This window comes from Narcine bancroftii, chromosome 3 (assembly GCF_036971445.1).
Source record: "Narcine bancroftii isolate sNarBan1 chromosome 3, sNarBan1.hap1, whole genome shotgun sequence".
Classification (NCBI taxonomy): domain Eukaryota; kingdom Metazoa; phylum Chordata; class Chondrichthyes; order Torpediniformes; family Narcinidae; genus Narcine; species Narcine bancroftii.
Genome location: NC_091471.1, coordinates 96,621,187 through 96,644,239, shown reverse-complemented (window position 1 = coordinate 96,644,239; position 23,053 = coordinate 96,621,187). Strand labels below are relative to the sequence as shown.

The 23,053-nt window shown below is 38.1% G+C and overlaps 1 long non-coding RNA gene across 1 annotated transcript in view; it reads right to left on the bottom strand.

Moving 5' to 3' along the window:
- Positions 1 to 2,125: 2,125 nt before the first annotated feature.
- The window catches only part of LOC138756172 (uncharacterized), a 110,333-nt gene continuing 89,405 nt past the window's right edge, over positions 2,126 to 23,053 (bottom strand). Inside the window, exon 3 of the long non-coding RNA XR_011352825.1 lies at positions 2,126 to 2,266. This is a non-coding gene — a long non-coding RNA (uncharacterized lncRNA). The remainder of the gene's footprint in view (positions 2,267 to 23,053) is intronic.

Below are 23,053 nucleotides of genomic sequence, written 5' to 3'. Positions count from 1 at the left end.
TTTTCTTTGGTGCACCTCTGTCACGGTAGCCAGTGGAGAGCTCGCCATATAACACGATCTTGGGAAGGCGATGGTCCTCCATTCTGGAGACGTGACCCATCCAGCGCAGCTGGATCTTCAGCAGCGTGGACTCGATGCTGTCGACCTCTGCCATCTCGAGTACTTCGACGTTAGGGGTGTAAGCGCTCCAATGGATGTTGAGGATGGAGCGGAGACAACGCTGGTGGAAGCGTTCTAGGAGCCGTAGGTGGTGCCGGTAGAGGACCCATGATTCGGAGCCGAATCATGCAGCTCCTTATGCTGGTACCGAAACTGCCATTTATCCATGGCACCTGAAAACCTCGACAGATGGTTAACTATTTCATCAGTAGTCAGAGCTTGACAAATATTGTAAGCGCTTGTCATAGTCTTGACACAGATCTTTTGGGTCATCACTTGTCAATCCTGCAGCTGAGTAGCTATTTCTCTCTCCCTACAGGTGTTAGCTGTCTTGATGAAGATTTTCAGCATTCTTTGCTTTTATTTCATTTTTTTTAAAACCAGATCAGCAGTTTCCCTTTAATTCCTCAAACTTTCAATTAGGTTAATAATCTTTTTCCAAGAGATTTTAAAACATAGTCCACATGGAGAATATTCATATGGTGCATCCCACTATTTAGTACTTCAGTTATCTGTCAAAACATTAACATTTATATGGTACCTACCCTTTACATATCCATTCTCTTGCTCTCTCTTTCTGAAAAGCTAAACAATCCCCATGAGGTCATTAAATCATCTCTTTGTTATAGATTCTTGTATTTCCCACCACAGGATCAATAGTTTCACTCTCGCTTTTCTTAAATAACGGAGTGCCACAGGCATTCTTCCAAATTCAAGGAAGGTTTCTCAAACCAAAGAAAATTTGAACAATTTATAGTTGGGACATCAGTAATGTTTTTTATCCATTTTCTTTAAATCCTTGCGATGGAAACCATCCTTTCCTGGGTATTTGTAACTCTTTGATGCTATTATTTTCTTCCTTAACATTGTTCTCTACAAGTTCCTATCCTTGATTCAATATTAGCATTGAATCCTTTGCAATTGGCATCCCAATTTCCTCTTTCTTCAATGTAATGACATTTCCCCCTAACACCCCATTCTTTTTCCTGGTATTGACCCTTACAGGTTTCCTGCCATTATCCCTTTTTATTGCTCTTTGCCTGTTTAATCATCATTTATTGGTCATTATTACTTCTACCAACCATCGCGACTGATGCTACTTCTTCCCCTTTTGCATGGATTTCTTTCATGTATTGTTGTCTCCATCTTGGTCATCGATGGATGAATTATTTTGGAAGTTGAGCTCTTTCCCCCAAAAAAATAGCTAATTATTTTAAATACGACCCAATTATCTTTTGTTTCATTATATTTTAAATAAAAATGCCTAGTTTACTACAATAATATTACCGTGACCCAACTAAGGTCAGCCCAATCTGAATTGAGAGTTTTAAACACTCTTTTTTTTTGCTTTCAGATAACAATGAAATTAATTCAAATCTTGTATTAGAAAATATCCATGTACTGATTGATTGTTAACTAACTCTGGATCATTACTTATTACTGTCGATAATATGCCCATTTCTTAGTTTTAAGACCTATTGTTGCAGAAAAATATCTTGAGTACATTTGAAAAATTCATATCATTTCAAATACAAGTCATTCCTCATTAATTTGTGCTATTCTGGTCACTCCATTACAGCAAAGATATGGATGCTTTGGAAAGGGCAGAGAGATTTACCAGGATATTTTCTGGATTAGATGGTATGAGTTAAAAGGAGAGTCTGGACAAATGTGGGTTGTTTTATCTGGAGTGACAGAGGTTGATAGACCTGATAGAAGTTTATAATATAATGAGAGGTAGAATGTTTTCCCCAAGTAAAAAAAAATCAAATACTGGACCACTTAAAGTGAGAGGGGAAAAGTTTAAAAGAAATTAGATGGCAATCTTTGTAATACAGTGATAAGTACCTCAAATAATTTACTAGGATTAGTAGTGCAAGCAGATACAATTGTACTATTTAAGAGGCTCCCAGGTAGAAACAAAGATGGAGGAACTGGAGAAATATGAATTATGTGCAGGTGAGAGATTCATTTTAATTTGGCATTGTGTCTGATGTTGTGGCTGAATGACAGGCTTCTGTACTGTATGTTTTAATACTGACTTATCTGTTTTGGAAGCCAAGGATTCTGCAAGTTCATAGGCCTGATCAGAGCTTGCACACAGCCCCTAATGGGAAAATATAACAAATTGTTTTTTAATTCTTTGCAAAAGAGTCCACCTCCAGTTTACATCTCATTATGCACTCCCATCATTGACAAAGCTTAATACTTAATGAGTTAATGTTATTTCCACCCACTCCACCCCACCTAGTTTCCTATTTTTTTTCCATTAAATTTAGTTCCCAGCCCAGGTGGTCTCTTGCCATGTCCATATCATCCTGACATAGATTACCTTCTGTCTGCAATTCATTCAATGTAGACAGAAATTAATCTAGGTTATGATCATTGGACCAATACGCCCTGTGGAGAATGCTTATTTGGAGCACCTACCATACATTCATTTGTCTTCATGAGTGAGGTTCTATTTGCACATTTCTCCTTCCATTTTCCCGAGTTAGTTATGTATCAACTTCGCGCTAGAATATACTTCAAAATCTTTTTTTATTCATTTATACAGAAAATGGGAAGTCAAAAACAGCTGGAAAGTTTTGCATTTGGTCCACATGTCCTTTGGCAATTATTTTTCTTTCCATTGACCAAGAAATACTAAAATAGCTATTTGCTGATTGACTTCATGCTCCCCTTCTCACAGTTTTAACCAGATAAAAATAAATAATGTATGATAGGTGCAAGTAATGTTTCAAACGAGACGAAGAAATCATGCAGGGGCTGTTTCAACAAAAAGGAAATGTTTTACAGGGTTTTTTTTTTTAAATGGTTACACTTTCCTTTGGAGGAAATGGAAGGGGGATCCTTCATGGAGAGAAAAAAAGTAGGAAGCTCAAAATATACAATTGATGCAGCAACATCTGAGAAAAAATTATAAATAAAGCATTTTGGAGAAACTGGTTTTACAGATCCTGATGAAAAATCTGATGTCAAGAGCCTTCGACTCTTTTCTCCTTTAGTTGCTGATAGATCCACTGCAAATGTTCAACGTTTTCCATTTTATTTTTGCACCACAACTTTAAAAATAAAACACTTGCCGCATTGGCTGATTACCACTTTGCATTGTAAGTGACAGCAAAGTGCAAAAAGTAATAAAGTATTCCTGAACCGGAAGCAGTAATCAATTGAAAGTAATATTTTTGACACAGTGGAACCATTGGGTGCTCAGGTCTTCTTTTTACATTTTGCAATTTGAGTCTCTGTGCTGCATAGAAAAGTCAAATCAATCATTCACTCAAGTTAAAGATTAAATGTCATCCAAATGTCGGTAAGGCTCCAAAAAGGAGAAGGAAAAAAAAAAACACCATTGAGATGAGAGAGCAATAGTTTCTGGATATTTGAGGCATCTTAAGTGGCAGCAGGAGAGGGACAGTGAGAGAAGGGGAAAGGGTGAATAAGATATGGTGCAACACCAATGGACATTTCCCGTCCTGAATGTATTGCTTTAAAATCACATTATATTTAAAGTGAATAATCCATTATTAGGCAAAAATTTTCAGTTCAACAAAATCGTATGCCACAGTCCCTACATTCATTTCTTCGGGAATCACTCTGCCTGATTACAGTAATAATTCTCGGTCTTGTGGTCTTGGCACTCATCTACTTGATGCATATTTTCTCATTAGAGCAGCACGAGGTTTCTGGCATTCTCTTCACTAAGTTTTAAATTACAATCCTTTTGCTGGTTTGGTCTATCCCAAGTTCCTCTTGCACCTTCTCATTATTTCAGATGCTGTGATATAAAGTTAGGTTTCAATGATGCATTGCTGCTAAGGGGCATTCCTTTGAATTTAAATAGTAGAGATTCAAATCGTCTCCACTAAGCCTAAAATAAGCAGGATATTGCAAGACATCAGAATCAGAACTTATCGTCATGAACAATTCACAAAATTTGCGGCAGAATTATAGTGCAAACATTCATATAACAATAAATTAAAAAATAGTAGTGCACGAAAAGTAAGGCGGTATCTTTGGTTCATTGATTGCTCAGGAATCTGATGGAAGAAGCCGTCCTTGCGCCACTGAGTACTCATTTTTGGGCTCCTGAACCTTTTTCATGATGGTAGTAGAGTGAAGAGGGCATGGCTTGGGTGGTGGAGGCCTTTGAGGATGGGGGCTGCTTTTTTAAGGCACTGCCTCACATAGATGTCCTCGATAGAGTGGTCTGGTGCCTGTGATGTCGCAGACAGAGTTACAACCCTCTGGAGTTTATTCTTGCCCTGAGTGTTGGTGCCTCCATACCAGATAGTAATTCAAACAGCCAGAATGCTCCCCACAGTACATCTGTAGAAGTTTGAGAGTCATCGGTGACAAACCAAATCTCCTCAAACACCTCACAAAGTATAGTCACTGATGAGAACTCTTCATGATTGCATCAGCATGGAGGCTCCATGACAGATCCTTGGAGATGTTGACACTGAGGAATTTGAAGTTATTGATCATCTCCACTACTGAGTCCTTGATGGTCGTGTTTCCATGACTTCCTCCTGAAGTCCACAATCATCTCCTTAGTTTTACTAACATTGAGCTCAAGGTTGCAGGTGCCACACAACTCAACGAGCTGATCTCTCTCCCTCCTGAACACTTCCTCATTGGTGTTTGTGATTCTGCCGATAACTGTGGTGTCATCGGCAAATTTGTAGATAGCATTGGAATTGTGCCTGGCCACACAGTCATGGGTGCATGAGTAGACAATCAGTGAGGAGGAGATGTTGCTTCCTATTCATACTAACTATGGTCTTCTGATGTGAAAGTCAAGGATCCAGCTGCAGAGTTGGGTGCAAAGGCCCAGAATTTGTAGCTTCTTGACCAGCACCAAGAGAATAATGGTGTTGAAGGCTGAGCTGTAGTTAATGAAGAGCAACTAATTGTATGCAGTGGCTGTTTTCAAGGTGATCCAGACCTGAGTGGAAAGGCAGCGATATTGCTTCTGCTGTGGAGCAAATGTGATGCATCTGCTAATTTTATACAAGAAATAAGTTAATCTTTTGTGTTCAACCTGATTTGGAATAATTCATTCCATTAATAACTTAACACCTGTGAAATTTTCTCAATGCTTGCTTTGAGGGGAAGAACCTCATTAAATGTTCCAATGCAGTGCACTATGTACCTTACTAGTTGGGGAATCCTCAGATTTTAGGGAAGTTGGAACTTTCTCCATTATTTATGCAAAACCAGATGCCAGAACCAACTTTAGGCAACTCCAAAAATGGTTCACAATTCATATTTTGCTAATGATGTTTGGCAGGTAACGACCAAACTATTGCTCTTCCAAGAGATTGCCATCAAGCATATTGGCTGTGAACCTGCAGATTTCTGCAAGGCACCCTGGGGATTTCAGATGTTCCCTCCTTCCCAATTTACTGTCTTCCCAAACAATACTCTCCTTCCCACCTCCTCCGAGCTTGATCATCAATCTTGCCTAGGATATAGTCCTCTCAAATTTCCCACTTGACTGATCTTGATCCAATTTTCAACTCATGAGCTGCTCCTTTGGTGCAAGGATCCATTCAATGTTATTGAAAAAAACAAAATGAATCTTGACCTTTTATATAAATGATTTTTCAAAACATTAAATGGGCCAAATACTTCTGCAAATCTTAAAAATTTACTGGATATTTTCAGCAAATAAATGAATAAATAATTATAATATATTATTCAGTGTGATAGAGATCTGAATCAATACATAAAATATTAAACAGTCCCATTTGTTGTCTTACAAAGGCATGAAATGCTGGAATCAATACTTCTTAAACCCGAAAACAATTAGAGGCCTTATTGTTTAAACAATAGACATATCTGATAACTGCCCAAATAACCTCTAATTTTGTTGTTCCTTTTGTGTTTTTTTTAATGGATTTTAGTCAAGTGTTTGATAAGATCTCATGTAGCAGGTTGGCATGGAAGATCAGGGCACATGGGATAGGAGGCCAACTGGATAAACAATCAACTTCGGTAATTGGAGTCTGAGAGTGGTTATAGAAGAGTTTTTTTTCCAGACTGGTGGACTGTGACTAGTGGAGTGCATTAGGTTCAGCAAGACGACTCTTGCTTTATGGAATATACAAATATGATTTGGACAGGGATGTTCATGGCAAGGTAAGTTTGCTGCTATATGAAGTGAAGAGGGTTACCTAGGTTTGAAATAGGATCTGGATCAGAAAGGGAATGGCAGATACAGTTCAACTCATAGAAGTGCAGGGTGTTGCATTTTTGTCATTTGCCTTACTCAATTAATGGCAGGGTCCTGAAGAGTATGAAGGAGCCATGAGTGAGAGTGCTTATTTAAAGATGGCAGCAGAGGAAGACAAATTTGTGAAGAGTGCATTTGGGACGCTTGCATTACTTGGTTAGGGAATTGAATACAAGGGTTGGGATATCAGGATGAAATTATACAAGACATTGGTGCAGCCACATTGGAACAGAGTGTGCAGTTTTGGTTGCCTAGTTAAAGGCTGTATATTGTAAAATTACAAAGGGTACAGAAGTGGTTTAAAAAGTGGATGCAAGTTATTGTGGAAAAACTGGGCCTTTTTACCTTTTAATGCTGGAGGTTGAGATGGGATATTATTGAGGTCTATCTGAGAGGCAGAGATAAATAGTAATAGGCATCAATGACCTCCACCAAGTGGCAATGACCTCCACCATTATGAAATGCTTCAAGCATCTGGTAATGGAACACATCAAAGCACACCTTCCAGAGACACTGGATTCATTTCAATTCAACAACAGATGGGACTGTTCCATTGATGATGCTATAGCCTCATCCTTCCTCTCCATCCTGACCCACCTGGAGAATGATGCTCACTATGCCAGGCTGCTGCTCATCGACTTCAGCTTAGCATTTAATACAATAATTCCCCAGACAGTGGTGGAGAAGATGTGTTCGCTAGTACTCAACACCCCTCTCTGTAACCGGATTCTTGACTTCCTAACAAAAAAACCACAATCTGTCTAGCTCGGCAGCAGAACATCAAGCACTGACATGCTGAGCACTGGCACTCCTCAGGGCTGTGTGCTCAGCCCTCTCCTGTTCACGCTACTGGACTACAACTGCCATGCCAGATCCAGCTCCAACAGAGTCATCAAGTTTGCAGCAGACGTGACAGTAGTCGGCCTCATCAGCTACAACAATGAATTGCACAACAGAGAAGAGGTGGAAAATCTTGTAAAATGGTTCAAGAATAACAACTGGAGTCTCAACGTGAACAAGAGAAAGGAGATTATTGTCGGCTTAAGGGAGAAACAGGGATAACCCCACCTCCGCCACACAAAGTGGAAGGTAGTGGAAAGTAGAGGACACCAAGTTCCTCGGAGAACACTTAACAAGTGACAGACAACATTTCCTCAATTGTCATGAAGGTGCAAGGTTACTGTCCACCATCCTGTTAACTTTCTACAGGATTTTTATCAAGTGCGTCACAGTGTGGTACAGATGCTGCAGAGCATCGGATTAGGCATCAATCCACAGGACCATAAATGCAGCTGAGATATTCACTAGGGTTTCCCTCCAACCCTATCTGTGTGATCTGGCAAGATTTTTGTCAAAAGAGGATTAAAAAAAAATTAGTGAGGACTCCCATCACCCCACACACAGCATCTTCCAGCTACTATTGTCAAGAAAGAGATACAGAAGTATCGGAGCCAGCACCACCAAGCTGAGAAATAGCTTCTTCTCACAGTCAGTGAGACTGCTGAATGACTGAAGTGCTCATACAAACTCTCCGAGACTCTACTATTTATTTAAGAACATCTATTAATGTATTTATGTATTTATTTATATCTCTATGTACTGCTTAAGAATAGTTTGTCTGCATTTATGCTATGTCTGAATGTTATTTGCACTGAGGACAGAAGAAATCTATTTGGTCCAGTTGTACGAATACAATTGGATGATGATAAGCAAACTTAAATGAAGGATTCAGTTTGATTGGTCTGCTTTTAGCAAGTCAATCAAATCCTTAGGCGTGAGTGCTTCACACAGGTCAGGGAGAAGAGTTCAAAAGGAGCATTCGGAGGGATCAGCATTTTAGTGGACAAATCGAATCACGATTAATTAGCAGGAACAAATAAAAGTAAAACAAGCATAAGCAGAGAGGCCGTAGTTGGAGGCCAGTATGAGAGTGGCCAGGTGTAGGAATGGGGATTTAGAGGCTTTGGCTTGAGAGGTTTCAGCGAGCAGAGGCTGAGGTAAAGGTAAAGTAAAAATCTTTGCATAGTAACCCAGAGTACAGAATGGAGATGGCAGCTCAAGCAATGAAATGCTCCAATTGTAGGATGCAGGCAATCTTGGACAGCACAAGGGGACCTGATGACTTGACCTGCAAGAAGTGTATCCAACTGCAGCTCCTTAGAGACAGTATTGGGAAACTATAGCTGGAACTGGATGAACTCTGGAAAATTCTGTAGGCAAAGGGAGCGAGAGACAGAAGTTACAAGAAGACAGTCACACCCAAGAGGCAAGAGGTTTGTAACTGGGTGACAGTTAGGAGAGGGATGGGGAATAGGCAATCAGTGCATAGCATGTTTTTGGACATTCTCCTGAACAATATGTATACTGCTTTGGATACTGATGTGGGGGGAGGAGGGGGTGAGGGAAATGATCTACCAGGGATAGGAAATAATAGTCAATCTCTGGCCCAATCGGGCCCTTTGGCTTAGAAGGGAAGAGGGGAGAAGAGACACATAATGAATGGGGATTCAACAATTAGGGGAACTTCTGTTATCAAGATTCTGAGATGGGGTGGGGCTAGACTTGAATTCTCTGCTCTCTCTAAAAAACATATTTAAAAAAAAGAGTTAAGAAGCCTGAACTGACTGCAAGAAAATAGAAGAAGACCTTCAGAACAATAAACAATGCCTCCTAAGAAAGATAAACTGACTGTTACTTTTCAAGAACTTGAACAAAAAAAATAAGCTGATAAAGAGAGGCCAACCTCGAAGACGGATCCTGGAGCTCTCTAGAAGTTAAGTGCCCATGGTGTCAGGCCTGGAGCTGGGGAGACTATATGAGCAGAGCACAAAAAAAAAGAGGCAATTTATTATTTTTTTTTAAAACCTCAAGAGGCCTCCAGCTCCAGTGATCAAGAGGAGGAGCAGGAAGAAGAGATGTATGTCGAATGGAGGTTTGGCCAAAAACAGAAGAAAATAAAAGAGTCTTATATATCTACAACTGAAATGAAGAAATATATGGATTCTTTCCAGCAAATTTTGTAACAGTTAACAATGGAAGTTAAAAAACGTAATGAGGGCATAATTGAAAAAAAGGGTTCTATAGAGAAGGTGGAGAGAATGCTGTCGCAAATGGAACAAAAATTTGAAGTGATGGACACAAAAGTTAGGGGTAGTGAATTTGAAATTCAACATGAACAAAGTTCAAGCTGAGGTGGTTGCAAATAAAGAACAATTAACTCAAAAAATTGATACATAAGAAATTTTTAATACAAGAAGTTATGGCAGATAAATGTATGGAAGAGAAGTTGGTGTAGGAGGCAGCGATTAAGGTCTGTGGATCATTGGGATCTCTTCTGGGGAAGAGATGGCCTGCACAAAAGTGGCAGGTTCCAACTTAATGGGAAGGGATATTATTATCAAAGTGCATACATGACATCACATACAACCCTAAGATTCCTTTTTTCCTGCAGGTACAGCAGAATTCCTACTCTTTGGCAGTGCAAAAACTAAATTGTATACAGTGTAACATGTAAACAAACTACTGTGCAACACAGAGAGAGAGCAAAGAAAATCAATAAAGTGCACTTATACCTTGGCAGGCTGGTTTTCTACAGCTGTTGGGAAAGAATAAACTAGTTTAACAGGGAGATGGAAACCAGAATGAAAGGGCAGTGAATAGAGCAGAAGATTGATGAATAGATACACTGTGTAGTGAGATTGTGAAGAAGGATTGGCAGTCAATAGGACAAAATTACAAGCACAAGATTAAGGATTTAATTTGGGGTACTTTAGAAACAAAATTGAAAAGGGTGATGAATAGAACATTGACGGTCTTGAATTTAAATACCCACAGTAGAAGAAATAGGTTGATGATCCACTAGCGGAGCTGGAAGTTGACAGGCATGAGATTGTGGTCATTGATGAGTTGTGGCTGAAAGAAGATCACAGCTGGGAATTAAATATCTGTGGATTCAAGGAATTGCAAGGACATGAAGGCAGTGAGAGGGTTGGAATGATTCCGCTGGTTAAAAATAGTAATAAATCTTTGAACAAAGGAGACATTGGATCAGAAGATATAGAATCCCTGTAGGTACAATTTAGAAGCTGTAAGGTTAAAAAGATCATGATGGGAATTGTATTCAGGTCTCCAAACAGTACCCAGGATGTGGAATGCCAACGAGAAAGGGAGATAGTTAATAAGAAAAAGGGCAATGTTTCATTGATCGTGTGGGATTTCAATATGCAGGTTGTTTGGGAAAACCAGGTTGATGGAATTTATCATCTGCCTTCAGAATGGCTTCTTAGAACAGTTTATGACTGAGCAGACCATGGGAATAGAAATTCTGGATGGTTGTGTAATGAATCAGATTTGACCAGGAAGCAGAAGACAAGAGAGCCCTGAGGAGTCAGTGAGTGTAATTTGATAGAGTTCACTCTGCAGTTCGAGACGGAGAAACGAAAGTCAGATGTGTGTCAGTATACTAGTGGAATAAAGGGGATTACAGAGATATGAGAGAGGAACTACCCAAAGTTGATTGGAAAAGCAAACGAGCAGGGAGGACAGCAGTGCAGAAATGACTGGACTACCTGCAAGAAACATAGAAGGTGTAAGACGGTTATATTGCAAAAAACAAGAAATAGAGTATTTGAATGGAAAAATGACCACTGTGGCTGACAAGAGAAGTCGAAGTCAAAGCAAAAGGGCAGACAAGGAAGCAAAAATTAGTGGAATGAGACAGGTCTGAGAATCTTTTAAAAGCTTACAGAAGGCAATTGATGTCATTAGGAAAGAAAAGTTTGCATTTGAAAGGAAGCCAGCAAATAATATCAAAAAGGATAGCAATTTTTTTTTTTAAACAAAGTATATTTAACAGTTAAAAAGGTGAGAGTATATATAGGACTGATAGAAAACGACTGGAAAAATCTGTAATGGAAATCAAGGAGTTGACAGAGGAACTAGGTATTAATATTTTTCTTTGGCTTGGCTTCGCGGACGAAGATTTATGGAGGGGGTAAATGTCCACGTCAGCTGCAGGCTCGTTGGTGGCTGACAAGTCCGATGCGGGACATGCAGACACAGTTGCAGCGGTTGCAGGGGAACATTGGTTGGTTGGGGTTGGGTGTTGGGTTTTTCCTCCTTTGCCTTTTGTCAGTGAGGTGGGCTCTGCGGTCTTCTTCAAAGGAGGTTGCTGCCCGCCAAACTGTGAGGCGCCAAGATGCACGGTTTGAGGCGATATCAGCCCACTGGCGGTGGTCAATGTGGCAGGCACCAAGAGATTTCTTTAGGCAGTCCTTGTACCTTTTCTTTGGTGCACCTCTGTCACGGTGGCCAGTGGAGAGCTCGCCATATAACACGATCTTGGGAAGGCGATGGTCCTCCATTCTGGAGATGTGACCCACCCAGCGCAGCTGGATCTTCAGCAGCTTGGACTCGATGCTGTCGAACTCTGCCATCTCGAGTACTTCGACGTTAGGGATGAAAGTGCTCCAATGAATGTTGAGGATGGAGCGGAGACAACGTTGGTGGAAGCGTTCTAGGAGCCGTAGGTGATGCCGGGAGAGGACCCATGATTCGGAGCCGAACAGGAGTGTGGGTATGACAACGGCTCTGTATACGCTTATCTTTGTGAGGTTTTTCAGTTGGTTGTTTTTCCAGACTCTTTTGTGCAGTCTTCCAAAGGCGCTATTTGCATTGGCGAGTCTGTTGTCTATCTCGTTGTCAATCCTTGCATCTGATGAAATGGTGCAGCCGAGATAGGTAAACTGGTTGACCGTTTTGAGTTTTGTGTGCCCGAAGGAGATGTGGGGGGGCTGGTAGTCATGGTGGGGAGCTGGCTGATGGAGGACCTTAGTTTTCTTCAGGCTGACTTCCAGGCCAAACATTATGGCAGTTTCCGCAAAACAGGACGTCAAGCGCTGAAGAGCTGGCTCTGAATGGGCAACTAAAGCGGCATCGTCTGCAAAGAGTAGTTCACGGACAAGTTTCTCTTGTGTCTTGGTGTGAGATTGCAGGCGCCTCAGATTGAAGAGACTGCCATTCATGCGGTACCGGATGTAAACAGCGTCTTCATTGTTGAGGTCTTTCATGGCTTGGTTCAGCATCATGCTGAAGAAGATTGAAAAGAGGGTTGGTGCGAGAACACAGCCTTGCTTCACGCCATTGTTAATGGAGAAGGGTTCAGAGAGCTCATTGCTGTATTTGACCCGACCTTGTTGGTTTTCGTGCAGTTGGATAATCATGTTGAGGAACTTTGGGGGGCATCCGATGCGCTCTAGTATTTGCCAAAGCCCTTTCCTGCTCACGGTGTCAAAGGCTTTGGTGAGGTCAACAAAGGTGATGTAGAGTCCTTTGTTTTGTTCTCTGCACTTTTCTTGGAGCTGTCTGAGGGCAAAGACCATGTCAGTAGTTCCTCTGTTTGCGCGAAAGCCGCACTGTGATTCTGGGAGAATATTCTTGGCGACACTAGGTATTATTCTAGTTTGGAGAATCCTAGCGAAGATTTTGCCTGCAATGGAGAGCAGCGTGATTCCCCTGTAGTTTGAGCAGTCTGCTCAAAAGGTATTAATATATGATTTTGAAAAAACAATAGATTATGGCTTAGTCCCAGAGGACCAGAAAATTGCAAAGGTCACTCCGCTATTTAAAAAGGGAAAGAGGCAGCAGAAAGGAAATTATAGAGCTGTAAGCTTAACATCAGTGGTTGGGAAGTTGTTGGAGGCAATTTTCAAGGATGGCATCATGGAATACATGGAAGTGCATGACAAGATAGGCTAATGTCAGCCTGGTTTCCTAAAGGAAAAATCTTGCCTGACAAACCTACTGCAATTTTTTTTTAGGAAACCACAAGCAAGCTAGACAAAGGGCATGCAGTGGATATATATTTTTACTTTCAAGAGGGATTCCCATGCAATTAAAGGAAAGGTACACAACCAGAGAGTGGGAATAAAGCAATCTTATTCTGGCTGTCTACCAGTTCACAGAGGTATACCAAGGGGTTAGTGTTGGGGCTCCTTCTTTTCATGTTATATATAAATGATTTGGATTGCAGAATTAATTGCTTGTGGCTAAGTTTTCAGATGATAGAAAGATAGGTGGAGGAGCAAATAGTGAGGAGGAAGTAAAGAGTTTCCAAAGAGACTTAGATAGATTAGGAGAATGGACAAAGAAATGCCAAATTAAATGCAATGTTGGAAAGTGTACTGTCATGCACTTCAGTAGAAAGAAAAGGGTGGGGAGAAAATTCAAATTTTAGAAGTCGAAAGGGGCTTGGGAGTCCTTGTGCAGGATATCCTGAAGGTTAATCTCCAGGTTGATTCATTGGTGAAGAAGGCAAATGCAATGTTGGCATTTGTATCTAGAGGAATAGGATGCAAGAGGAAGGATGTGATGTTAAGGCTTTATAAGACACTGATGAAGGAAATACAGGGGACAGTTTTGGGCACCTTATTTGAGAAATGATGTGCTGCCATTGGAGAGGGTTCAGATGAGATACACAAGAATGATTCCTGCAATTAATGCATTAGCATAGGAGGAAAGTTTGATGGCTCTTGGACTATTCTCCAAGAAATTCAGATGAATGAGGGGGGACCTCATGGAAGCATTTTGAATGCTGGAAGTATTGGATAGAGTAGATGTGGCAAGGTTAGTTCCCATGGTCAGGGAGTCTCCGACACAAGGGCACAACTTCAGGATTGAAGAGTGCCCAGTTAAAGCAGAGATGCAGAAGAATTTCTTTAGCCAGAGAGGAGTGAACCTCTGGAATTTGCTGCCGCTGGTAGCTGTGAAGGACAAGTCATTAGGCGCATTTAAAGCAGAATAGGCAGGGTATCAGCGGTTATGGAAAGAAGGCAGGAGAGTGGGACTGAGTGGGAGAATTCTTCACTTAGAGAGCTGTTGACATATGGAACAAGCCACCAAACAAGTGATAGAGGTTGATTTGTTAGCTTCCTTTCAGAAGAACTTGGATAAGGGCATGAATGGGAGCAAATTGAAGAACTATGGGTCTAATGTGGGGAAGTGAGACTAGAACAGGAGGGCATGTTGCCTGGCACAGACAAGTTGGCCAGTTTCCTTACTATAAAACTCTATGCATTAAAGCCAACCTTTTAAATGGAAGTGTGTATCCTCATATGAAATTAAAAGATCTTTGAGTGATGATTTTAATTCTGTTGACCAAGAGGACAAAACAAAAGTGACAGAACACACCACCACCACCAAAATTGACTACAATGACCACAGTGCTTTTATACTCCATGATTATCCCACATACCCTTATATTTCCCAACACCCTATTCTATGACATCCTCAGTTTTCAAGATCTCTCTCACTAAACTTCCAGACTTCTGAGTATAATCCCTGGTCTTCTATATGGTACAGTACTTCTATATTACTTTGGTCCTCCAATTCCCATCACATTCATCATTGGGACTATTTTCTCAAACCACACAAGTCATTTTCACAGCTCCAAAAATTGAACATCTTAACTTTTTTTGAATAACTAATAATTGATATGCAGCCATGAAAAAAAATAACTTGAAATATTAATACATTATTTGACTGTTTCCTTTATATTCCAATTATTCTCCATGGGATTTGATTTTTTCAGGACCCCATGTTCTATTCAGTAGAAATTCTAGAGATAGAACATAAAACACTACAGTACAGTAAGGCCATTTGGTCCTTGATATTTTCTTAACCTATATATTCCCTAAAAAAACTAAAGCCTCCCTACCCTGCAACCCTCTATTTTTCTTCCATCCATGTACTTGCCTAAGAGTTTTTTTAAATGGTTCTAATGTTTCAATCTTCATTCCAGGCACCCACAACTCTGTATAAAACTTAACCATGATGTCTCCACTAAACTTCACTCACTTCACTTTGTGCATATATCCTCTGGTGTTTGCTATTTCTGCTGGGAAAAAAAAATGCACTGCCTCTCATAATCTTGAAGACCTCTATTAAGTCTCCTCTCATCCTTCTACACTCAAAGAGAAAAGTCCCAGCCCTGCTAACATTGCCTCATAAGACATTTTCCAATCCAGGTAACATCCTGGTCAATCTCACCTGCACCCTCTCCATAACTTCCATATCTTTCATGTAATGAGGTGACCAGAACTGAACACCGAGTGGTCTCACCAGAGATTTGTAGATTTGCAACATGACATCGCAACTCTTGAACTCAATCCCACTATTAATAAAGCCTATTAATAGGCTTTATTAATTTATAAAGCCACTATTAATAGGCCTTCTTAACCGTCATATCAACCTGTGTGGCAGCCTTGGGGGGTGTATGGATTTAGACCCCCAAGTTCCCTCTGTTCTCCTAATTAATTGACCATTGACTATGTAGTTCACCTTCTGGTCTGTCCTTCCAAAATGCATCAGCTCACACTTATCCAGATTGAACTACATCTGCCACTGTTCTGCCCAACTCTGCATCCTGTCTGTATCCTTCTGTAACCTTCGACAACCTTCAGCAACATCCACAACTTCTCCAACCTTCGTATCATAATTCGTATCAGATGGCTTAGATGATGCAAGATGTCCAAGAAGATTCATCAACTGCTCATTGCACTTCAGGTTGATCTGGTTATATACAACTCTCAGTATATTCTTAAATTCCTAACTATTTATCAATCTACCCACAAAGTGCCAACTCTCAAGTGCAGACTCATCACCAAAGTGATTCAACATTAATTAAATTAATTAAACAAAGGACATCCCACATCTGAAAATATATTTGAAAAACTGCAAATATTAGCAAGCAGAAAATCCTGAGAGCACTCAGCAGGTCAGGCAGCGTCTGAGGAAAGGCAAAAAAAAAGTTTCCAGCATTTGGTTTTATTTCACATTCCACACATTGCAACAGTTTTCTGTAGTAGCTCTTTTATTTTAAGAAAGAGTTAGCTGATAAAGAAGAGGTGACAGTGAGAACAAATTCAGGTAGGCGTTGATGATGGATAAGGATCGGTTTGGTCTTTATTCAAGGATCCAGCAGATGGACGTAGAAAATTAACTGTCTGGACTAAGAAACTGAAAACTGATGGGTAAAGGGCAGAAATAAAGTTGCAAATTGTAGATATTAGTGATAAAGGACTGGATAAAAAAGGAAATGATTGAGATAGGAAGAAACTTAATCCACAGGAAAAGAGCAAATTGTGGAAACCTGTATCAAGCCAATACCCTTCTTTAATTCCAAACTCTAGCCTTAAAGTTTACATTTAATGAACTTTCTGAATAATTTCTGCAGAACATATAACTGTCTAAGCGTCTTTTAAATGTCCCTATATTACCAGCTTCTGCCATCACCCATATGCATTCCAGGCACCCCAAGTTGACAACTACATTCATTAGTTCAGTGTATATATCTGGCACCAGAGATCACTTTGGATCTTCATTGTGACTGGGGAATGCAGGCAGTTGAACCATAGATCATGAGAAAATTACTAGAAGGGCATAGCGTGATGGTGTAGATGAGAGACGTGGGAAGACATGTATCCCAACAGAACTATTAAAAACTCTATTTTAAAGTTTTTGAAAACTTTTTAAAAAAGACTATATACCTAACATATTTTTTTAAGGCAATAATGAGGAAGACAAAAGCACAAACTGTAAAACAAAGACTCAGAAGCAACTTTCAAATGCTGAATAACTTGGGCCTACCTTCGAGATGAAGCCTGGAGAGTCAATTTTTGTTCATCTGAGACCATAACAGCAGACCCTGGGTAAGCATCAGTTGACCTCAACATCACACAGTGTCAAGGAAGATGGCGCTGGAGCCTGAAGAGCAACCGTGCATGCCCACTATACCAAGTTTGGCCCATATAGCAGGGGGACCAGACCTCTCACAGCCCAGTGAACCTGGAATATCAGGAGGGGGGAGTAGGACCCACAGGCAGGTTGAAATTCCGTCAGTATGATGGAGGAGGAAGGAGACATCATGGGGAAACTGTAAGAGGAAGATATCTAGTCAGGTATAGAAGAAGAAACTGTAAAATACAAGGATAGGCCTTTATCTAAGTAGGTGCAAGGGAAGCTTAAATTTGATCCTCATTATTCAGGTTCAGCAAGTCAATATGATACGTTATCTAAACAAATAGAGATTATGACAAATCAGATGAATCAAGACTTTTATCTTTGAAAGAACAGTTTACCGGGATGAAAGAAGAAATTACATCAATTAAGTCTGATTTGATAAAGTGTGTAAAGATGGTGGATAAAGTGCAAGACAAATTTAAGAAGATTGAATGATTGTCAGGATAATGTAGAGCAATGTAAAGAAAATATGGGACAGATGGAGGATTCATTTACTTGATGGGAAATTCAAAGAAGATGGATGCTTTGGAGGATCAAAGCAGAAGAAATAATGTCAAAATTGTTGGTTTACCAGAAGATTTTGAAGGTCCAGATCCGGTTCAATTTTTCCAGAAATGTATTCCTGAAGTTTTAGGAAAAGAATTTTTCCAAATAGTTTGGAACTGGATAGAGCTCATAGGGTGATTAGGAAAAAAAACCTCTTCCTGGACAGGCGCCACACTCTACACTGATTAGGTGTTTGCATTACCAAGATAGAGAGATGATTTTACATGTAGCAGTTCAAAATGCAAGGAAATATCAGGACCCGTTGGTGGTTAAGAATAGTAGTTTTATTTTAAAAGAAGATTTGAGTCAATCAATTATTGCCTTTAGATTTCCTGATGTTCTTAAAGTTTTTTATGAAGATTTTCAATCTCAATTTTTTTTAGAGATGATGCTGAAGCTCTTATATTTAACAATTCTCTGCTGGATAATAAGCAGAGGAAAAGTCCAGAACATTCTTCTTGAAATCAGCTCAAGAAGAGAAGAAAAATGGTTTGCAAGAGAAGGAATGTTGTCAATTAGTTCAAATTGATATTGATGATGATCAAGTTAATAGAGATTTGGAGGAAGCTCATCATACTCGAAATGTTTTTCTTTTGATGATTCCTTTATTGTTCTGTTTGGGGAATTGTTCATTTCTCCTTCCAAAGTCATTGACCACTTTGTGGTGTTGGTCACTTCCCACATAGTAGAGGGAGGTAGTACTGTTCCACAGTACTTTTTGGGTTTTTTTTTTTTTTTAAATGATTTTTTCCTTCCTGTTTTAGGTTTATCCTTTTTTTTTAGTAAGGAGATGGAATATTTATTTCAGATTGACCATGAATTGGAATCCCACCATATCGGGCATGGAAGTTTAATGGTATACATTAAAATGTTGTTTAATTTAAATTTTGCAACATTTAATGTTAACAGGCTCAAAAACCCAATTAAGAGGAAGAGAGTTTTGACTTGTATTAAAAAGTTGAAGGTTGATATTGTTGTTTTTTTTGCAAGAGACACATTTGACTGCAAAAGAACATCAGAAATTAAAAAGAGATTGGGTTGGCCAAATTACAACTTCTTTTAATTCTGAGGCAAGAGGGGTGGATATTTTGATTAATAAGAGGTTATCATTTAAATTGGAATCAGTAATTGAGTAAGTTGGCTAATAACTGTAAAATTATTCAGATTCTTGGACATTGATGAACGTTTATGCCCCTAATGTAGATGAAAAAATTTTGTTTGATTCCTTTTTTAATTTGATGAAAGCATACAAGAAAATTATGATTGGAGGTGACTTTAATTGCTGTTTTGATCCATTATTAGATAAACCCACAAAAAATGGTAATTAAGACTAAAATGGCAAAGCGACTGTCAATGGTAATGAAGAAAATAAATTCAGTTGATATATGGAGGAGATTTTTCACCTAAGGAGAAAGATTTTTTATTTTATTTGTTTTGATGTGATTCTTACTCGAGAATAGATTTATTTTTTAATATGAGTACAATTACAAGGTCATGCAACTTCTGCGGAATATAAAGCAGGATGCTATCAGATCATTCTCTTTTGTTAATAATGTGCAAGTTCAAAAAAGGTAGATAGTGTATATCTATGGAGATTTCATTCTTTATTGTTAAAAAATGTTGAATTTTATAATTTTATGAGAGATCAAATATAGCAATTTTTGAAAATAAATATGGATTTGGTTAATAGTAAGTTTGTTTTATGGGATGCTTTGAGGGTGTATTTAAGAGGACAAATTATTAGCTTCTCATCAAAGATTAAGAAACAGTATTTTTCTGAGGTTAATAAATTGGAGGAGTATATAGCATTATTAGAAAGAGATATACAGCAGAATTCAACTGAGATTAAAAAGATACAATTGATTCATAAGAAATTATGGAATAATTCATTACAAACATAACTTTGAAAAATTATTACAACTAATCAAAGATATAATGAATTCGGGGAAAGGACACATAAAGTTTTAGCTTGGCAGTTGAAGTTGGAACAGGCTTCCAGAATGATAAATGAAGTTAGAAAGATTCTAAGATTATGTATAAACCCCAAGAAATAAACGATGCATTTAAGAAATTTTATGCAAATATGTACACTTCCAAATTAGAGAAGAATTAAGCTAAAATTGATAATTTTCTATATAATTTTAATTTACTTTCTTTGAGTAATCAGAATATTAAAAGTTTGGAAGCTTCAATCCATTCCTAATGGGAAATCTCCTGGTGAAGATGGATTTTCTGTAGAATTTTATATTTAAAAAAAATCAAGATTTGTTAATACCTTTGTTAATGGAAGTATTGAAACAGGTGATGGATGTCCATTCATTTCTGGATTATTTTTCATGGGCAATTATTAGTTATTCTTTAAAAATGATAGAGATCCTTTTAAAGTTGAATCTTATGGACATATTTCATTGGTAAATATTGACTATAAGATTGTAATGAAGATTTTATCAAATAGATTGGTGACATATTTAACAACTTTGATTCATTTAGATCAAGCTGGATTCATTAAAAATCATTATTCTGAAGATAATATTATTAAATTGATTTCTTTGATTCATATTTCTCGGGAGGAATTCAATCTACCTATGGTTATCTCGTTCGATGCTGAAAAAGCATTTGATAGATTAGAACGGAGTTTTTGTTTAAAGTTTTGGAAAAAGTTTAAATTTTGACCTATATTTATTGGTTGGATTAAGGATATATATAAAAATCCTATTGCAGATCTATTTGCCATTTGTACTGGGAAGTTCTACTAGTCAAGGCTTCCCATTGTCACCAGCTCTTTTTGGATTAGCTATTGAACCTTTGGCACAATTGATAAGGCAAGATAATAATATTAAGTGTATTAAAGTGAAATCTGATGAGTTTAAAATTGATTTGTTTTCCGATGTTTTTTTAAATATATATTTAACAGAACCTCAGAAATCTTTAAAACAGTTATATGATAGATTGGAACAATATAGAGAAATATGGGGTTATAAAATTAATTTAGAAAAAAGTAGATTATGTCATTGTCTGGAGCAATATCTTGTAAAGATATTGTTAAATTTCAATGGTCAGATCAAATTAAGTATTTAGGAGTTAAAAGTAGATAAAATTTTAATAATTTCTTTGAATTAAATTATTTACCTTTGTTTTATAAAATTAAAAATGTTTAAATCGATGCAAAAAATTTACTGATAACATTAATAGGTAGAGTCAATTGTATCAAGATGAATGTTTTTCCCTAGATTACAATATTTTTCAGTCTATTCCTTGTAAAGTTCCTGAAATTTTTTTTAAAGATTTGAATTCTTTTATATGGAATTTTTGTGGAAAGATAAGATGGCAAAGGTGTCCTTACAAAACTGAACCTGGAAATATGAGTTAGGGGGTTTACAGCTTCCAGATTTTCAAAATTATTATAAAGCGGCACAATTATAATTATAATTATTAGTAGAATGTTTGATTTGGAAAAATCATTGGAATGGGCAAATATTGAATTATCTCAGATTGTTGAGAAGATGGATCAATTTATTTATAAATTGAATTCTAAATTGCTATGTCATTGTAAGTCACCTATTTTAATATAACTGATGAAATAATGGAATGTGGTAAATGAAGAAATAGGTACACCAGTGAAATTTCAAGTAAAACACCGTTTTATCAAAATAAACTTTTTCCCATTTACACTTAATAATCAGTTTTTGAAATTATGGGACCAAAAAGGAATTAAAATTGTACAGGATTGTTTTGAAACAGGCCATTTTATTTCTTTTCATAGAATGAGAGAAGTAGGAAATACCATCAAAAACAATTTTTTTTTATTATCGTCAGAACTTTGTTATTGGATAATTTTGGTTATACTTTGAGATTATCTAGACAATCTCATTTTGAAACATTACTTATATAACGTGGGAAGAAGAGACTTGTATCTGAAATGTATTTGTTACTGCAAATTAAAATGCTTAAGTAAGATTTGCAAAAGTCTAGGTTAAAATGGGAAAAAGATTTAGGGATTGTGATTAATCAAAATGATTGGAGGACTTTGTGTAAAGATAGTATGACTAAGATTATTAATGTGAGATATAGATTAGTTCATTATAATTTTATACATCAATTATATTTAACCCTGAAAAAAATTAAAGAGATATAATTTATCTTCTTCAGATTTATGTTTTAGATGTCAGAAGAAGGTAGGTTCTTCTTTACATTCAACTGAGTCATGTGTTATGATAAAGTCTTTTTGGATGCGACTTAAAGAGTTATTAGAGCATATGTTAAGGTTAAAATTTTGTTGGATCCATTATTATTTTTGTTAGGTAGTATTAAAAGATTGAGTTTGGAATTGAGGTTGACTAGATTTCATATAGCTTTTTTTGAGATTGGCATTAGTTGTTGCTAGAAAATGTATCGCAATTATGTGGAAAAATGAGATTTATTTGAGTTTGCATAGATGGCATATGAAATTGAGATTTTGTATTTCATTGGAAAAAGTAACGTATAATTTGTGTGATAATTTTTTTTTTTAATCAGTATGTTTGGAGCCCTTATTTGGATTACATGTGTTTAAAATTGTGAATTCTCCGGTGGTGGTGGTGGTGTTGTAATCCATGGTACCTTATTATGTTATTCTGGTTTATATCTCCTTTTCTTTCTTTCTTTTTCTTTTTTGTTTGTGTTAGGTATGGGTGGGAGGATATGGGATAGGTATTGGGGGAGGTAGGAGGTTATGGTTGGTGGGGAGGGATTTATATATGCCATATATTTTTACTCGGTAGTAGTCATGGTGGGGAGCTGGCTGATGGAGGACCTCAGTTTTCTTCAGGCTGACTTCCAGGCCAAACATTTTGGCAGTTTCCGCAAAGCAGGATGTCAAGCGCTGAAGAGCTGGCTCTGAATGGGCAACTAAAGCGGCATCATCTGCAAAGAGTAGTTCACGGACAAATTTCTCTTGTGTCTTGGTGTGAGCTTGCAGGCGCCTCAAATTGAAGAGACTGCCATCCGTGTGGTACCGGATGTAAACAGCGTCTTCATTGTTGGGGTCTTTCATGGCTTGGTTCAGCATCATGCTGAAGGAGATTGAAAAGAGGGTTGGTGCGAGAACACAGCCTTTCTTCACGCCATTGTTAATGGAGAAGGGTTCAGAGAGGTCCTCCATCAGCCAGCTCCCCACCATGACTACCAGCCCCCCCACAACTCCATTGGGCACACAAAACTCAAAACGGTCAACCAGTTTACCTATCTCGGCTGCACCATTTCATCAGATGCAAGGATCGACAATGAGATAGACAACAGACTCGCCAAGGCAAATAGCGCCTTTGGAAGACT